The following is an 18,205-nucleotide window of genomic DNA, read 5'->3' as shown; positions in this document are numbered from 1 at the left end:
TCTTCTCTAATTTCCTGGTTGACCCTTTCATCTTTTAGCAGGCTGCTCTTTAACCTCCATGTGTTTGAGTTTCTTCCAGATTTCTTCTTGTGATTGAGGTCAAGTTTCAAAGCATCGTGGTTTGAAAATATGCAGGGAACAATCCCAATCTTTTGATATTGGCTGAGACCTGATTTGTGACCCAATATATGGTCTATTCCAGAGAAAGTCCCCTGTGCACTTGAAAAGAATGTGTATTCAGTTGTGTTTGGATGTAAAGTTCTGTAGATATCTGTGAAATCCATCTGGTCCAGTGTATCATATAAGCTCTTGTTTCTTTGGTGATGTTGTGCTTAGAATATCTGTCATTTGCTGCAAGTGCCAGGTTGAAGTCTCCTACTATTGGTGTATTATAATTTAATATGTCTTTACTTTGGTTATTAATTGTTTGATATACTTGGCAGCTCCCACATTAGGGGCGTAAATATTCATGATTGTTAGGTCTTCTTGTTCGATAGACCCTTTGAGTATGACATAGTGTCCCTCTTCATCTCTTACTACAGTCTTTGGGATAAACTTTATCTGATAGGAGGATTGCCACCTCAGCTTTCTTTTGAGGACCATTTGAATGTTAATGGTTCTCCACCCTTTAATTTTCAGGTTGGAGGTGTCCTTAGGTCTCAAATGAGTCTCTTGTAGACAGCAAATGGATGGGCCTTGCTTTTTTATCCAGCATGAAACCCTGTGTCTTTTGATGGGATCATTTAGCCCATTCATGTTCAGAGTAACTATTGATAGATATGAACTTAATGTCATCATAATACCTATTCAGTCCTTGTTTTTGTGGGTTAGTTCTTTGGGCTTCCTATTTATTTTACAGGGTCCCCCTTAATATTTCTTGCAGAGCTAGTTTAGTGGTCACATATTCTTCCAGTTTCTGCATCTCTTGGAAGCTCTTTATCTCTCCTTCTATTATGAATGAGAGCCTTGCTGGATAGAGTATTCTCAGCTGTGTGTTCTTCTCATTTAGGACCCTGAATGTATCCTGCCAGCCCTTTCTGGCCTCCCAGGTCTTTGTGGAGAGGTCTGCTGTTAATCTGATATTTTTCCCCATATAAGATAGGGATCTCTTGTCTCTTACCACCTTAAGGATTTTCTCTTTATCTTTGAAATTTGCAAGTTTCACTATTAAATGTTGAGGTGTTTATTGGTTTTTATTGATTTTTTTTGGGGGGGGGAGGATATCTCTGTCTCCTGGATCTGAATGCCTGTTTCCCTCCCCAAATTAGGGAAGTTCTCAGTTTTGATTTGTTCAATATGTAGATTTTTCCTTCTGAGGCTATCATTTATTTCCCTTAACCTTTCCTCATGGTCTTTTAATTGTTTTTCTCTTTTTTCCTCAGCTTCCTCCTTGCCATAAACTTGTGTTGTATATCTCTCACTCTTTCTTCCACCTCATTAACCCTCATCATTAGGACCTCCAGTTTGGATTGCATTTCATTTAATTGATTTTTAATATCATCCTTTTTAGATCTAATTTCTGCAGTTATGAAGTCTCTTGAATCCTTTATGCTTTTTTTCCAGAGCCACTAGTAGCTTTATAATTGTGCTTCTGAATTGACTTTCTGATATTGAATTGTAATCTAAATTCTGTAACTCTGTGGCAGAGAGTACTGTTTCTGATTCTTTCTTTTGTGTTGAATTCTTCTAGTCATTTTGCTAAGTACAGAGTGGCTGTATGAGTGGGCTGAGTCAAGAATATCAACCATGACCTAAGTAAATTTCACCCTAGATGATTCTGACAAGGTCAAAGACCAGAAGTTGAAAAAATATGGAATGCTGCATGTTATCCTTGTGCAAGGGCCATGCTAATCTTCTCTGTATCGTTCTGATTTTAGTATATTTACTGCTGAAGTGAGCACCATCACTTTGGTTCTCCAAATGGCTCTCACTCTGGCTCTTAGCTAAGAGCTCTGTTCAGGTACTTACACTCCCCAAACCACAGCTTACCATGATCCCTGCCTTAATTGCTATGAGCTCCTTTCCCCCTCTCCATCTCTGATACTTGAAAGTTTATGCTATTTATTTCTCCAGTGGTCCCTGTGAGATGAGACTGAAGTGTAGGCATCCTTAGAAGCACTCATAACAGTGGAGAAGCTGGATACCCTCCCTTGGGCTTTTTCACACTGGAGAAATCAGAGGTTTCTGGGAGTATATCTTTGTGCTGTACTGCACTGGTTTTGGGAATGGGTGATTAGGTCAAAGTAAAACTGCTCCCTTTACCCTTCAAATGCATTATTTTATTATTATTATTTTTCTGAGTCAAGTAGATACTCCAGCCTCATCCTTGGTTCTGGGACTTTCACAAAGATGCCTTGACTATGGATACCCCAGTTGGTGTTTCTCTGAGGGAACTGGAGAAGATCATTTTTCTTGCCATCTTGGTGATATCATTATGACTTTTATGATTTAAAAGGCTTTCTCTATCCATGTTCATATAAAATTCACATATGTTGTCTACTATATGTCAGTAGTTTCATTGTTTCACATTTATGCCTTTAATTCATCTGGGAATTTATTTTGATAAATGTTATGAGAAAAAACCCTTTTTTCTTTAATAACTAATCACTTTAACACTTTTTTATATAGACATACCTTATTTTATCATGCTTCACACGTATCTTGTTTTTTTGTTTTTGTTGTTGTTGTTGTTGTTGTTTTTTACAAATTGAAGTTTGTGGCAACCGTGCATTGAGCAAGTCTTTTAGTGTTATTTTTCTTTCTACAGCACTTCTCACTTCATGTCTCTGTGTCCTTGCAGTTCAAACTTACTCATTATTACTTCATTTGTTACGTGGATCTATGATCAGTGATTGCAATCAACTGAAAGTTCACAAGATGGTTAGCATTTGTTAGTAATAAAAGTATTTTTATTTTTTAAAGATTTTAATTATTTATTCATGAGAGATGCAGAAAGAGAACGAGGCATAGACCTAGGCATAGGGAGAAGCAGATTCCCTGTGGGGAACCCCATGTGGGACTCCATCCTGGGACTCCAAGATCATGCCCTGAGCTGAAGGCAGACGCTCAAACACTGGACCACCCATGCATCCCAGTAATAAAGTATTTTTAAATTTAAGGTATATACATTGTGTTTTTTGGACATAATGCTATTGCACACTTTTAATAGACTTTAATGTTGTATACACATAACCTTTATATGCAGCGCAAAACCAAAAAAAAATTCAATTGATTCACTTTACTGAGATACTTGCTTCATTTTGGTGGTCTGGAATTGAAGACACAATATCTCCAAGGTGTGCCTATAAATGCAATCTGGTTTAATTTACTATAATTTGTCAATGAATGATGTGTAGCCCTAGGTGATGAAATCTGCCTCTTGATCCTGGTGTCTTTCTGTTGCTAGCACTTAATGATGTACATGTTGAGTAGAATCAGTCAAAGCCCAAACTTTTACATATACCCAGGGATCTGATTTTATGTTGCCACGTCATTAAACCATGCACCTACTTGGAGCTCTTCACCCAACAATGAATACATGTGACTACATTCATTAAACCTACCTTACTAGTTTGTTCTTACATGGGAATCTCTCCCTTTAGAAACAACCAGCTCTTTCCATCTTGCAGGATTAGGACTGACAAGTTCAAGAACCAACTTTTTTGTCAGTATAACAACTAAAGGAAGCTAACATCATTATTTAGGGTTGCTCTTGGCCTATGTCTTCTGTGATGCTTCTCTAATTCTAATTTGATGCCTTTTTTTTTTGAAGAGTATCCCTGGACTCTGGGTACCTCATTTCCTTCATGTTTGGGTTATCTGACTTTTCTACCCAGGTATTTATTACTACAGACTTGGAAGTAATGCCCCTGTATCCAGATCTGTGGCCATTACTCTAATTCCTACTGAGATGATTCTGATTTGGGAACCAGAGAATTTGCCTATAGGTGGCAGCGTAGAACAGAGTTTCTGTTCTTGTGTTAGTTTCCTGTGGCTGCTGTAACAAAATATCACAAACTTGGAGGCTTTAAACAATAGAAAACAATTTTTCCAAGTTCCAGAGGCCAAAAGTCTGAAATAAATATCACTGAGCCAAAAGCAAGGTATTGGTTCCCTCTGAAGGCTCTGGTAGCTGCTGCCATTTCTTGGTTTGTAGTCACATCACTCCCATCTTCTGCCCCCTGGTCACATTGCCCCCTCCTCTAGTGTCTGTGTCAAGGTGAGGAGGGCGGGGAGTGGGGGTGACGGGGTTGTGGGCACTGAGGGGGGCACGTGACGGGATGAGCACTGGGTGTTATTCTGTATGTTGGCAAATTGAACACCAATAAAAAATAAATTTTTATTAGAAAAAATGAAAAAGAAAGAAAGAAAGAAAGAAGAAAGAAAAAGAAAGAAAGAAAGAAAGAAAGAAAGAAGAAGAAAAAGAAGAAAGAAAGAAAGAAGAAGAAAAAGAAGAAAGAAAGAAAGAAAGAAAGAAAGAAAGAAGAAAGAAAGAAAGAAAGAAAGAAAGAAAGAAAGAAAGAAAGAAAGAAAGAAAATGAAAAGACCTGGAAAGAACAGGTATATGTCGCTTTGCCCCCTCAAATTCCCCTTGGTCTTTTAGACTCAGCAAAAATCAGAACCACTGAAATAATCCTTAAAGTTTCCAGAAGTGTGTGAGCGTGTTATGTGTGTGAGAGATAAATGAAAACTGATTCATTGAATTTGCTGATGAAATTCAGTGAGATCTGGCTAGAGAGCTGGGAAGGAAAATTGAGTAATTAGGTAGAGAATCCAAACATTGGGTGATTATGAGACTTCTCCCTGGAAGAGTTGGGAAGTGAGTGGATTTTTAGGTACAAGTGTATGGGTGAAGTTAGAGAAAGAAAACAAAAACAAAAACACCTCCTTTTTAAGATTAAGTTGGGAGAAAATGGTCATGCCGTGAGCCTGTGACATGACTGTCTTGTATCACTGGGACAAGAATGAGTATGAAGGAAGCCCTCACATGAGGCTCAGGACGGGAGAAACAGTATCTTCAGGGTGCCCCACACTTCTGCAAGTAATGGTAGGTCTGGTGGAATGTGCATACTTATAGGTACATGGATTCTTTTTTTTTTTTTTTAATTTTTTTATTTATTTATGATAGTCACACACAGAGAGAGAGAGGCAGAGACACAGGCGGAGGGAGAAGCAGGCTCCATGCACCGGGAGCCTGATGTGGGATTCGATTCCGGGTCTCCAGGATCGCGCCCTGGGCCAAAGGCAGGCGCCAAACCGCTGCGCCACCCAGGGATCCCCGGTACATGGATTCTTTAAGAGACACATGTATTCAAGAGAAGTGATTCTGGGTAAATAACCATGGACACTGAGGAACACAAGGAGGTGGCCGTTTTAATACATGCAACGAATCCATGACCCAATTTACAAACAGAAGAATTTAGAAAGATTATGCCATAAAGTACATATCATGCCATTGACTTGCCTCCTGTCTCTACCCCTAAGCTGGAAGTGCAGGGAAACACCTGTTACATTCGAGGTCTTTTTACTTCTTCTTCTCAATTGGTGGTAAACAATTCCACCAATTGCACAATGAAAAAATTCTGTGAGCCTGGCACCCAGATCTGGATCTCTCAGTTGCTCTTGCTGCCAAAGGTCAATCCAATGTGTCTGCTTTTGACATATTTTAGCCAAAGAATGCTAATGACATTTTCCAAAACGCTGTGCTGTTCCACCTTGCGTCCCGCCCCGGAAATTTGGGATTTCTAAAACGCAGAGATATCTTCAATGCCAAAAAAGCCACAATAGGTAGAGATATGGCCAGCTTTTCAAGCTTTCTGACCATTTTAGGAACCCACTAAAACACTGACAAGATGACAAGAACTCACTGCCTCAAAACCAAAGAGAAAACAGTGAAACTAAAAGCGATAAACGTTTGTTTGCATATCAACAAAACATAACTCACTGTCGACTTTACTCATCGTTCTATTTAGTCCCTTGATAATCTTTGTACCTCAAGAAATGCTGTGGATTAGATTTTTTTCACATTGCAAGAACACCCTCACGTGCAAGATGATGGCCCAAAATTCACAGGCACAGATAAATGAATTTACTTGCACTCGAAGAGTTTGGGCAGCAAAATTATAAAAGCTCTTTAGCTTTCTGTTGCAAGAAAAAAATTTTAATTCGATGTGCAAGATGAATGCATATTAATATCTTTGTTAGTTTGTGGGATGGGAGCTACTAAGACAAAAATATGAAGGTTTTAAAATGACTCATCACTACTCCCGTTGCTAAAGGAAGTCACTAAACTTGTAGAGAAATTCTTCCATGTTCATTGACCTATCTCTTCCGATTTCTTTTCCTTATCTTTTTCCAGCTTATTAACAAAGTTAAACACAAGAACAAGAACAAGCCAGGAAGGGAAAATCTGCCATTGTTAACACGAAGTCTAGTTGTCCTAATAATAATAATGTTTAAAAGCAGTGGTTAAAAAAAAAAAAAAGCATTGGTTAATTTTTTGGAATAACTTTTAAAAAGGACATCAGAATTTTATGCTTTTTCAGAATTTCCTGCCTTATACTGAAACACAACATCCTTATTTCTAATGGTTCAGTTTGAATTGGTATGCACAGCAAGGGACAAGAGGCCTAGGGGCCGAAAGCCAAGGCCGAGGGTAATTCAGGAGTGTCACAACCCTTCCAGGGACGAGTACCAAGTCAAAAAAAAAATGTTTTTCTCATCTCTTGAGAAGAGGTGAAGAAATGAAACATCGTAAGTATGTCAGATGGGTTTTTTGTATGATACACTAGAAAACAATCTCTGAAATTTTATTCCAAGCTTTGTACACACTCCTTCTTATCCACTCGAAACTAGCTAAGAGCTTAAAAGTATATTTGCTTGAATGCTGAGTCACCTCAACAGGAGCTATAGTCAGGGTGCCACCACCCAATTTATGTGAGTGATAAGTTTTAAAAGGGGCAATATGAGAGTTTACAGACATCGATAATAGCTTCAAATGTGACTCACATATGTAAGGAAACCTTTTAAGGTATCTTAACTGGTTCCAGAAACCCAGATAGTTAGTATCCTGTTTTCCATTTTCCTTTTCATTAAATCGTCAACAATCAACAATGTGACTAAGATAAATAGCAGTACATGAGATAAAAATGGGAAGGCTTCTCAAAAACTCCTTCAATTCTATGCATGATTCATATTCAGCTTGAAAACCATTAGTTAAGAATGAAATAGCCAAAGATTCTAGCATATGAAGTGTGATGTATACCAACTTCTTAACCCTACAATATAATGGTAGGAAAGCTAACTCTGTAACAAAAACTCCATACCTAAAATAATTAGTACCAATACTTAGAATATAGCAAGATTTATTTTTCTTCCATTGTCTCCTACTTTCCACACAATAAGACAGGATATTATCAGGGTTGCCTGAATATGTATGTAGTCAAGTCTATTTTTTCTATCTGGCTATCATTCATAAAAACAAAATTCAAGGTTCTATTTACTTTATTTTCAAAAATATATTTTATTTATTTATTCATGAGAGACACTGAGACAGAGAGGCAGAGACATAGGCAGAGAGAGAAGGAGACTTTGTGCAGGGAGCGTGACGTGGGACTGGATCCCGGGACTCCAGGATAATTCCCTGAGCTGAAGGCGGACGCTCAACCGCTGAGCCACCCAGGTGTCCCTCTATTTACTTTCATTAATTCGGCTAATAGGAGCTTTTGGGGGAATAAGAAGGGTACTTAGTGAGAAAAAGAGAGAAAGATAACGGTTGTGCTTATGTGTCCCGGAGAAGTAATTCTCTTCCTCCTCGTACTCCATATACTATAGTTACTATAGTATTCTTTTCTCATGTTTTAAAGGCTACTATTGAGCAATTTAGGGATTTTAAGGATTTATAACCTCCAGTCAAAATAGTATTTCATCTATCAATTGTCATTTCCATATTGGCACTAGCTCCTAGTTTCATTCACAAAACTAGGGTTGTCAGGGCCTTAATGAGGCAATCCTTCTGCCTCCATCACCCCACCGGTTAGGCCAAACATATGCCTACCCATTCAGTTCTGAAACCACCTGCAGAGAGGAAGTTAAATGAAGAAAAGGAAAGCATCACACTGTCACCATCTTTGGATAAGCTCTAATTTTACCCAAAGGAGAAAACTTTAACCACAATAACAAAGCTGGCAATGACCATGATTAAATGATGCCTGTCATTCTGTCCTACCCCTGGGAGTTGCTCTCCACCCACTCCCAGGTGATGGATGTGTTTCTCTTGGGACACTGGGTTTAAATTGGCAAAGAAAGCAGACATCAATCACCAGAGTGGGCAAAGCAGTATTTGATCTGCTCTGGAGAAAGGATGGGGACCTGAACAAAACTCATTGACAGCACAAAACCAAGGTCATCTCCCAGTACCACGAATACATCAAAGCAGGCTCATTTAGTCTCAAAGTGTGAGTCACAAATACTAAGCCTGGAAGAGATCTTAGAGAACCTGAAACCAATCCATTGACACACAAATCAGAGAATTCCCTCCCTCCACAAAAATAAAACAAAACCAGAATCCGTGTCTCAGCATTTATTATCCATACTCTTGAAATTTGTGATCTATTAGATGTCGATGTTCTGAATTCCAAAGCTATATCCAGTTACTGATCCCACATGGTATATACTTCCTGACCAGTAAATCTACATGAAAAAAAAAAGTTTAAATGTGAACAAATTTGCTGCTTATATCAACATGAAAAACAAACAAACAAAAAAAGAATCCAACTTATCTCTGTCAACCCCCTCTTTTTTTTTTCCTTTTCCAAATTGCTTTTTAATGTCTGAAATTTGAAAACCAACAGCTACTTCTATAGGCTTTTTCAAGACCCTGAAAACAGTGACTTACTAGTAAATCTCTTATTAGTGTCCTATAGATTAACAAGCTCAAGAAAACTCAAGATGACAGGTTTCATGAAGATTTTCTTTCAAAAACTTTATAGTTTAAGCATCCCATGAAAAATAAATCTCTTTATTATGATATCCTGCTAAAGAGATAGACCCAAAAGTGTGTCCCTTTGTACAAGTATGTACTTCTTAACAGTGGCCACAAAGGAACAATAGGCATGCAAAACCAAATACTATATTTCCAAATATCTGGAAAAAAAAAAAAAGGTTCATACCACCACCTATTTTGTTCTCCTCATTACCTATCACTCTTTTTTAGGGATAAATGGCCTGATGATTTTCTTACAATAGTTCCACAGCTTAAAGCAGCAAAAAACATTTAAAATTTTTTTTAAAAAGCAAAAAAGTTATGATTTCAAAACAGAAATGAGAAATTCACTTTTGTTATTTGAATGTGTGCTGCATGGAAAATCATTATGATCCTTCCACTTGCAAATGTTTCGGACCCTTCGGTAAATATGTTTTCTTATTAAACAGTAACTCTGTTTAAAATAAAAATTGGTATGATAGGTCCATGTCCATTTTCAAAAAGTGTATTTTTCAATGGCATCCAAGATAGGTCAGCATTTTCCCACTACTGCAAAAAACAGCAATGTGTATCCTCAACGCAGGTATTACAACACATAAATACACTGTTGCCCTGGCTCTCCCTCTGGTTCCATCTGCTCTCTTGCTGTGCAACAGCTATAGCATAAAAAAGCCTATTCTCACACGCTTTTGATATTACACTATTTAATCACATACAGCTGTGGCTTACGAGACTGTTACAAAACACAATTTTAATGTAGTACTCGAAGCCAATTGTGGATAAACATCAACCATTTACTCCGAATAAGAAGTCCGACACTAAAAAGATTTTCTTTTAAAGGAAAAGACTGGTTTTCTTAGAATTTGGCATGGACGTAATTGTGACTGAGCCCTCTCTCTGCCAAAAAGACTGATAATGTCAAAAAGGATTGTGCAAAATCATATTAGTGCAATAATGAAGCTTTCCAGAATTCCTGGAGCCAGAAAGACCTGAAATGAACTTACATCCTACTTCTCTTCTTTTGCTTCCCTCCCTGCAAATCACCCCTACCTCCAACCCTCTAATAGATTTAATTACTTCAGAGAAATAATTTTGATTTATAATTCTATTGTTCTTTTCCCAAACTGAGAGAAAGCGAAAGGAAGCTGTTAGGAAGATACTGTTAGAACAAATTGACATGAGGTTTCTTTTGAATTAAGAATGATTCTGGAGAGAAAGACAACAACAACATGAACTTTTTACATATCTCCTCCTTTTAGCTAGGCACTAAACTTAGTACTGTGAAAACAATGACTGCATTATAGAAAAGACAATTCCAAAGATAATTTAACATGGGGGGGGGTAAAGAAAACAGGACAACTAGAAAGGGAGAGTGGCCCCTTGTTACTATTTTTCTCTTATTCAAAACCAATTAAAATTGTGTACATTCTCAAATGAGACAAACAAGATTTATCATAGTTTCATGCTATCATATTACCGCCTGAGGCAAAAGAAATATTTGGAGTTGTACCTCAAAGTTCTCTTGCTGGACAATTTTTAGAAAACCAGTTTTGTATGTTTCAGCCTTTCAAAGGAAAACAGAACTTGGGAGTTCTCAAGGCTGTTTTCAAACTGTCAAGTTACCAACTCTGGCTATCAATGCAAATCTGAGGCAGGAAGTACTAAGGAAATTCTAAACTCTTTCCCTCCCTCTGCAAGATTTTCAACATTTTCATGTGCAAGAAGTGTGTTAAGGGGTTGTCCTGTTTTGCTTTTGAAGGATCTGTACAGTCACATCTTTGAGAATATCCCTTGCCCCATAGGAGCCTCTCTCTTCCTTTCCCTACTCCTTAGTCCTTCGTGTTTCAAGTGTTTGCTCTTTCTATGGCACAATCACTCGGGCTCTAGCTAGACTTTGAGAGATGGGCAGCTGTCCAGGCTGCAGATGGTTGGAAACTCAGCCTGAAGTCAGTGTGCAGTTGATGAGTTACTCCCTATACCTGACCCCATCTTCACACCAGGTTCTGAATACGATCTGAGTACCACCAGCCAGAAAAACTCTGTTGGGTCCCACAGATCTTTCTGCAAGATCTTCAGGGGCAGCAGATGGTCAAAGGCGGGAAAGCAGTAGGCTGATGGAAAAGCAGCGTGAGTAGAAACCATGCCCTGGATCGGTAGAAACATCATGACCTGCTCAGGGTAAGGAAATGGAAGGAAGGACTAGCTGCTGTGTGCGTTTGGATGCATTTTAAAGTTTTGGGAAGATGATAAAGTTTTCCAGGTACCACACATGAGGGAAATATCTTTCTCAGCAACAAAGTATCAATTCACCAGGCTGTGACCATGTTTTACTCTTTTTAGCTTTCCTAGTTACGATTAAGTTGCTTTTCCAAGAAACCCCCCACAAAATAACTCAGATTGCCATTCACCCTGGGTCTCACAAGGCAATAGCAACAGGTTGCTTGCTTTGAATGGGCTATAACAAAATTGCTGAGAAATATTAGGTTATGACTCAATCAAATGTGATTATGGATATTATCATCAAGCTAACGAGCTATTTTTTGGTCCCCTTTCTCTAAAGTTTGCTGATTATTCTGGTGGCCTTCAAACAGCAAATTCGTTTTGATGAAGATTTTTTTTTTTTAAATCTGGCTATGGCTCTTATGTAAATATTAAAACATTTCATCAAGATTGCTTCTTTTCTGCTCTATCACAAACAATGTTTCTTTTTTAAATTGCTTCTTTTAATAGGGGGGAAATGGCCAAAAGAAAACTGACAAATGACAGCTTTTAATGCGAGGTCTTGGAAAGCATGCCTACTAGAACAATACCGCTACAAGATAGCTATCAGCGAGTCATTGGGTTTTCATTTTACTTCTATGTACATTTATCTAATATAATAATTTAAGCATTTGGAAAATTATTCAAAGGGAGGAAAGCATAAGTAACTTATTTCTAATTTCTTTTTCTTTTTAAGCAACAAAGGTAGTGAATTAGTTCTAAAGTAATGGGAAAATAAGAGGAGCAGAGAAAGCAGGGAAGTGCCCCAAGTTTTTCTAAAACTTTAATTGCATTTGAGGAAAGGGAAACCTTTCCATTTGTTTAAACATCCTACTCTCATTTTGTTTTATCATAAGAAAACAGCAGCTGTAGCTAACACACACATTTAAGTAGAAAGAAAAGGTTCAGTATTTTGTACTGTCTGAATAAATGCAATAATACACCTTTGAGTTCTTTAAGAACCCCATAAAGACTTTTCACCCCAAACTAATGTCAGTAAGTGGCTTTTGTTGATTAGTTAAAAACACCTGGTTTTACAGGACAGCTTAAGTTATGATGTCACCAGAATATGACTTTTATAGTCAACCACAGAGCTCTATTTTTATCAACCATAAATATTCTTTATGTATCAGTATCATTTTAAATAGCTCTGATTTTTAAAATAGATTATAACTATAAGGCAAGTCTAGGACTAGATTTTGTGAATTCCACCAAGGCTTGCTTACCAAATAAACATGAGCAGCATGTATTCCCCTCAGAATTATTATAGGTAATATTTTAAGATAAAAATATAAAAGGAGCAAAAAGACAACACTGAAATACCCAGTTGTTTTCATGCTGTACTGGGTCATGATAGTACTTTCTTACATAGTATTCATGCTGCCAGAAATTCCCCACATTTTAAAGTATGACTGACCCTTATTCTCATTCCCTGTGTGCCCAAGTTTCAAACCAGGGCACGTCTTCACATGTTCAGCTTCCAGGAATGTTATTAATGTCTATCATTTCAGAGCCACCGAAACAGTATTCGACAACTTCACAGCTTTGTTGAAAGTTTACAACATAATAATCAATATGAACTACCATGATACCCAAAGTAGCTGATCCTATATTCCCCACCACCCTAATCTGATTACCCGAATATCAGTTGAGGTCACCTAATGGATCTAGCTTCTTTAAAAATGTTCCAGAAGTTGATGGCTTTGACTAGCTTGAAAGTAACAAGATCCAGATGCCGCCTGTCTACACAACACTAAACTACACAGGACCCCAAAACAGATTTTTTTTAAATTCCCTCTATGTTTTTCAGGCTCTCCTCTTTTCCCTCACCACTGCACTTTCTCTCTTTACCTCAATCTCTCTCTCTCTCTCTCTCTCTCTCTCTCTCCCGGTCTCTCTCTTTCACACACCCACGCACACGCACACACACACTTCCCATCAGTGTAGCTCATCCAACATCCTGTCCTTAATATAATGTGCACGACATTATTTCCTGCTAGCAATAAGGTAAAAGAAATCTCAGGCAGGAAAGCAATTATTCCATTCATTTTAATCTAAAGTTTCCTTTCTGAATACACTTCATAGTCAAAAACAAGAACCAAAAAGAAAGCATGAATTTTGAAACATTTGGAAAAATTTAGCCAAATGAGTAAAAGGGATGGAATGTCTGATATTTTTCTTTTCTTTTTATTTATGATAGCCACACAGAGAGAGAGAGAGACAGGCAGAGACACAGGCAGAGGGTGAAGCAGGCTCCATGTACCGGGAGCCCAACGTGGGATTCGAGCCCGGGTCTCCAGGATCGCACCCTGGGCCAAAGGCAGGCGCCAAACCGCTGCGCCACCCAGGGATCCCTGTCTGATATTTTTCTTGGAACCCTTGGGTTTGTTGTTTTTATTTCTTGGGGGGGGGGGGGGATGAGGAATGACTATAATTTCCTCTTTTAGACTTGCCCTTGCTTTGCCATTTCCTTGAGGAAGGTAGTCAGCATTCTCCACCCAATCCCCCAAAGAGTTAAAACTCACCGCACTGCACGGGAGCAGGAGGGCTGGTCTACTAAAGCAGCAGCCCCACAAACTCAATGCTCACAAGGGCAAAAAGCAATGTGAGTAGACCTTGCAGGGGCAGGGCGAGTCATGGAGCGATTGAAAAAGAAAGAAAAAAAGCACAATTTTTAATAGAATTCTGAAAGTCTGCTGCCTCGTCTGGTTTACAAATAGGCATTGTTGGAGGAGACAGAATAAATAAGAGCTAACTACAGCATGAATTACCAAACACTAATCCCATCAACGAGCCCCGGTGGCAGCACAGATCACTCAGGCACGCCTTGTTCACTCTCCGCATATTTATTTATGAAGAAGACAGTGAGTCCCGCTAATGCGATACAAAATTAATATCATCTGTAAAGAAACACAAGCCATATATTCGAAGCGGTAACTACCGACACCCCCCCACCCCCAGCTCAATCAAGTCCAATTTAACTGACAAATTGAAGCAGTGATTTCACACCTGGGAGCCTTTCATGTCTGAACTGCAGGATCAAGTTCATGGTCGGCACTGCCCACTGCTTAGTTACGTGGGCTTTCCACTGGCCCCGTAATGATCATTCGCGCACACGCATAAAGACTAAAGTATTTAACCAATTCGTGTCCAATTATCATCAGTTATATTTCATCCCGTTTCAAGACCCACAGGCCTCCTGATGGCAGCCAGCACAGAAAAACAGAGCTTCGAAAAGTAAAGAACATCTATTGTAAAGCTCCAAACTTCAGTCTCTAGAGTCTTGATCACCCTCCATATAAGATAAAATATGTAAGGCAAATACACAAAAACAAAAGCACACCCAAACAAACTCTAAGGGACGTCAGTTAGTCGTACTATGCCTTCCCACACCCTTCTTTCATTCTATACTCCGTGATTAAAAGTTTGAGTTGCCCCTACGCTGGTGCATCCTATCCAGTGAGAAAAACCCTTTAAGAGCCACAAAGAACAGCTCACCCGAAAAGCCTCTGAAATTGTATTGTTGTTCCTGATAATCACGGTCACAATCTCCTTTCTAACAACCCTGTCCATCTGCAAAGCACTTTACTACGGATATCAGGAACATTTTTATGTTGCCAAATAACAACAAAGGAACACGAGCGAAACTATTATCTCTGCTGAAAGAGAAAAACCACAATCCCAGGGCTTGCTTTCTTCTCATATTCTCCTCTGCCTCATTAACTCCATTGGTATGTTCCTAATTTTAAAGAAGCAGGAAGAGGTGATGGGAAAGGGGAGGTAAATAATAATCCACATGCCTGTTTCCCATCCCAAGTGCAGGATACCACACTGCTTGCCAGACTGTGGGTCCAGCCATACCTTGGTTTAGAGACAGTGAGGATAGTAATAAGTGTACTGGGGGTACATTTGTGGCTGATCCAGGCGTTTGCCCATGTAGCTGGAATCTTTATGTCCGAGGCAGGGAACTCGATGACAGGGTATAGTGCCCCAGGCCGAGCGTCCTCTTAAACCACTATTCCTGATGGTCCTGATGACTGATGAGGCTTCAGAGATCCTTCGTCTTCCACCACTCGCTAGTTCCAAGATGGCAGGAATTTAAAAAAGAAACACACCCCCCCAAAAAAAAGAAAGAAAGAAAGAAAGAAAGAAAGAAAAAGAGAAAAAAGGAAAGGTATTGGTAGAACAACACTCACACACACACGCACACACACACACAGCCTTCCCAGATCGTGCCTTCCTTCCTGCAGCTGCCAGGGTCCACTTGGGATGAGGCACTTTGTTCTTTACCCAGGCTGTCTGTAGTCATGTCAATTGCCAGCGTTTGTAAAGAGAGAGAAAAGAAAAAAATCATAGTCTTTTTAGCACAACTCTGAATCCTTGCAGATCAGCTTCCTGTCTCCTGTTTGTCTCTTTCCCCACCTTAAAGAAAAAGGAAAAAAAAGAAAGAAATAAAGAAAGAAAGAAGAAACAAAGAAAGAAAGAAAGAAAGAAAGAAAGAAGAAAGAAGGAAAGAAGAAAGAAAGAAAGAAAGAAAGAAAGAAAGAAAGAAAGAAAGGAAGAAAGAAAGAAAACAAAAAGAAAAAGAAAAAGAAAGAGAAAGGGGAAAAGAAAAAAAAAAACAAAACAACCTTGCACAGCCTGGTTGCTGCTGTCTCCCTTCCAGAGTGACAAGGTGTTCTGGCTCATCCTGTCCTTTCATTCCTTCCTCTCCTTCCAGCTGGTGGGTGGAACCTCTCCAGGGAGCAGGGTATGCAGTCCAGAAGGCTGCAGGATTTCCTCCAAGAAAAAAAAAAAAAAAGCCTGCTTCAACCCCTGCTGCAAGCAAAGTTCTGATTCCCTCTGCTGGCTACCTCGAATAGCAAAGCAATTTTTGCAGCAAAGCTGCTGCCACTGGAACTGAACCCAGGGAACTCAAATTCGGGCAGTGGATTCTCATCCTTCCCTCCATCCACCCCACACAAGAGCTGCCTTTTTTTTTCTTGCCAAGTTGCAAGGTAAGCCACACTGCTAAACCAAACACAGAAGACCACGGGAGGGAAGAGAGGACGAAGGGAGGAGGAAGAGAAAGACAAAAATAAAAGCAGACGGACGACCCGTGCTGGTTAAAATGGAACAAGTGTGTCCCAGATGCTTTCAAAAGCTGTTAACATACGAAAGCCACATGAATCCAAGACCCGGTTCAGAAACTAACCTTTTACTTCTCGGAGGACACGGAGGATGCTAAGTATTGAAGAAATTTGAGAGTCTGTGCCAGGACTACTATTAGCAAGCCCTGCATCATCAGCTCACAATGACCAACTTACCATAGCCGAAATGATCATTCTTATCCTTACATCCATTTTGTAAGCATCCAAGGAGGTATCCCATTAGGTTTACAGGCGTCTTTATAAATAAAATCACTGGTTCTCTCACTGTGTATCTATGATGATTTTGATTCAGGGATGCTTTAATCACTTTCCCGATGTCATCACAAAAAAAAGCACAATTACTTGACAGAGTTTTTCCCCACCTATAGTAAGTAATATTCTGACATGTCTATCAGCTATTACATTATAATACAAATGGTTTCAGCGAAAATATATTTCCTTTAAGGGTCCCTTTTCAAGGCAGTCAAGGCTAAAATTGGACATGCCAGCTGTGTTTTGCTGTGAGTGCTCACGCATGCCCAAAGCGTGGGCTGACCAATATTGAGCGCCTCTCCACTTCGTCAAACCAGCTCTGTTCTCCACAGCAAAGAGTTACCTTTTCAGATAAGAGGTTCCTGGTACAAATCCAGCTTCCTAGTGAAGAAGAACAGAGAATTCCAGCCCAGTGCACAATATGGTATCCATCCACATACAAGCCCTGCCACCCGTGAGGTCACTGGCTTCCACTCAGGGGGCTGGTTATTAGAAGCTGTGTGAGTGCATGGATATTCCTTGGAAAAAGTTAAGGATGGTGGATAAATAGCTTTATGTTTGACAAGAATAACACCAGAAAGAAGGAAGGAGAGAGGGTGGGAGGGTAGGAGTTAGAAGCCCTGATATCCCTGTCATGAAGAGAATTAAATCAACTCCACCAACATTGAAATGTGTTCTTCTGGGCCTTTTTCGTCCCATCCAGAAAGTGGAAATGCTGCCAACTTATCTGGCTGAAGGTGGTAAACGGAATCAGATACTAAATCAAAACTACATTTATTTAAAAATCATTCAGTGGCATCTCAATGCTCAGACAATAAAGTCTTGACTCCTTGGAATAGTTTTCAAAACCCTTGAAAACCCAACTTTATTCTCCAGCCTCAGACAGTAAAGTCTGGTCCTCGTAGTCTATATCTGAGTCACAGTGAACTGCTTTTAAAGTGGAATGTGCGGGGGATCCCTGGGTGGCTCAGCAGTTTAGCCCAGGGCCTGAATCCGGAGTTCTGGGATCGAGTCCCACGCCGGGCTCCTTGCATGGAGCCTGCTTCTCCCTCTGCCTGTGTCTCTCTGCCCCTCTCTCTGTGTCTCTATGTCTCTCATGAATAAATAAGTAAAATCTTTAAAAAAAATAATAAACTGGAATGTGCTCTCTCAGGGACTTCTGTCATCTGCTCTGCCCCAGAATGGTCTTGCATCCCCATTCAGCCCATCCTTCAGCTCTCAACATGGATATCACCCCTCGGAATAGCTTTCCCTAAAGCCTCCCTTCCCTGCTGCACCTTATATTTGCCCTAAAAGGACGCTTATCCTGGGCAACTGTCTGTTAATTGCACGCTCGTTTCTTCTAGGATGCCGGAAAAGCATCAGGAAAAGCAGAAAAGCAGGAGTCCCCATCATTCTCATTCACGTTCCTATTTCCACAAACTGTCATGGAATCTGACACAACATGGTGCTCTGCAAGTGTTTGAAGAGTAAGATACCTTAAACCCGATAAAACTTCTAACTCAATTCATATCCTCTCTCAGTACATTTCAGTACATTTCTGAAAGATTTATTTGTTCAT

The 18,205-nt window shown here is 39.5% G+C and overlaps 1 long non-coding RNA gene and 1 pseudogene across 3 annotated transcripts; both read right to left on the bottom strand.

Annotated features, from left to right (window-relative positions):
• Positions 1-1,804: 1,804 nt before the first annotated feature.
• Positions 1,805-1,897, bottom strand: LOC140598409 (U6 spliceosomal RNA; annotated as a pseudogene).
• Positions 1,898-13,794: 11,897 nt separating this feature from the next.
• LOC140598235 (uncharacterized) lies at positions 13,795-16,924 on the bottom strand. Of its 3 annotated transcripts, none has more exons than XR_012000451.1 (3): positions 16,437-16,924; positions 15,874-16,021; positions 13,795-15,664 (listed from the first exon to the last, which is right to left on the bottom strand). It is a non-coding gene; the product is annotated as an uncharacterized lncRNA (long non-coding RNA). The 3 variants fall into 3 exon arrangements; XR_012000450.1 differs by having other exon boundaries at positions 16,549-16,924; XR_012000452.1 differs by having other exon boundaries at positions 13,795-15,318; positions 16,549-16,916.
• Positions 16,925-18,205: the final 1,281 nt, after the last annotated feature.

The sequence above is a fragment of the Vulpes vulpes genome, chromosome 3 (assembly GCF_048418805.1).
Source record: "Vulpes vulpes isolate BD-2025 chromosome 3, VulVul3, whole genome shotgun sequence".
In the NCBI taxonomy this organism is placed as follows: domain Eukaryota; kingdom Metazoa; phylum Chordata; class Mammalia; order Carnivora; family Canidae; genus Vulpes; species Vulpes vulpes.
The sequence above is the reverse complement of the archived record's forward strand: the minus strand, read 5'-3'. Positions and strand labels throughout refer to the sequence as shown.